Here is a 1,346-nt window from a genome sequence, read left to right as displayed (position 1 = left end):
CTCCCAAAAGCCCCAACTCCAAATACCATCAAACTGAGGGATAAATTTCAAAATAACAAATTTGAGGAGAACACAAACATTCAGACTGTGACAGTTTATTTTGTTTTTATGCATATTTATTTTCCCACTTCTTTCTTATGACACTAGGAATTTAACCCGTTGAGCTACAACCCAGCCCTTTCTTATTTTTATTTTTATTTTGAGACTGGATCTCAAAGGCTGGCCTTCAACCTGTGACCCTCTGGCCTCAGCCTCCTTCTAAGTCTCTGGAATCAAAGGAACTGTGCCTGGCCTGTGTCACTTTCTTGTACAAAATTTAGGATAAAAAATATTCCACTGTTCTATATGTTGAAGCATTATATGTTACATTGTATATTTTTGATATCTTTACAAGGTCTTTGGAAGCATCTTCATTTTTTTGTCTGCATTATGTTCCATTATATACATAAAAGAGAGTTTATTTAATCAATCCCCTCTTTATAGACTTTTATATTAATCTAATCCTTTATAATCATCAATAATATTTGGTGGAAAACCTTGGAAATACAGAACTATATATATGTCTAGATATGTTAGAAGCATAGATGTCTAAACTTTGGATTGTTGGATCAAGGGGTAAACACATTTGCAATTTTGGAAGCTATTGCTGGATTCACCTTTATGGGGATTTTAACATTTTTACTCTGAGTACAATATATGAAAGTGCCTGTTATAAAATTATGAAATGCTTCATGAATTGGTGTGTCATCTTTGCACAGAAGCCATGTTAATCTTCTCTGAATCATTCCAATTATAGTATATATGCTGCTGAAGTGAGCACCATGAAGTCATTTTTAATTTAGTAATGGATGAATGCTTTTGGGTGGCATGTAGCCAAAGACAGGGCAGACTATAAAACTCCTCTTTCCATTTAACCTGATATATAGAGAGAGAAAAAAAAAGGTTTTTCTGGACAGCTGCAGGCTTTTTTTTTTTTCCTGGAGGGCTGATTGGAGGGGAGCCATGTCACCTAAGTTTCAGCAATACATGATCTGTGCTCTAGCTAATAGGGATATAAATGGTCAGAGTGATGGAAAGAGTTAATGAAGTTGCTAACCTTTGAGCAGTTGTACACAAAGATGGAATTCTTGCTGATTGTGAAACAGCTTTGATACATAGAAGTTACTCTTCCACAATAAACCAACATGGATTGTACTAGGATTCAGCAAAGAACAAGGAATGCTGAACAGATAGTTGATAAGAGGAAATTTGGTTAGGACCAAATAAAGAACTATTTAAAATTAATGATAGACAAAATTTATCAAGCAGGGATGTATGATGGGTACTTTGTCAAAGAATATGTGTGT

The 1,346-nt window shown here is 34.5% G+C and overlaps 1 non-coding gene across 1 annotated transcript; it reads right to left on the bottom strand.

Annotated features, from left to right (window-relative positions):
• Positions 1 to 713: 713 nt before the first annotated feature.
• LOC125614223 lies at positions 714 to 820 on the bottom strand. Its single transcript, XR_007344826.1, has one exon. It is a non-coding gene; the product is annotated as a U6 spliceosomal RNA (small nuclear RNA).
• Between the last annotated feature and the right edge of the window lie 526 nt (positions 821 to 1,346).

The sequence above is a fragment of the Marmota marmota genome, unplaced genomic scaffold, assembly GCF_001458135.2.
Source record: "Marmota marmota marmota unplaced genomic scaffold, marMar, whole genome shotgun sequence".
In the NCBI taxonomy this organism is placed as follows: Eukaryota; Metazoa; Chordata; class Mammalia; order Rodentia; family Sciuridae; genus Marmota; species Marmota marmota.
Note: the sequence above shows the minus strand (reverse complement) of the source record. Positions and strands in the feature narration are given on the sequence as shown.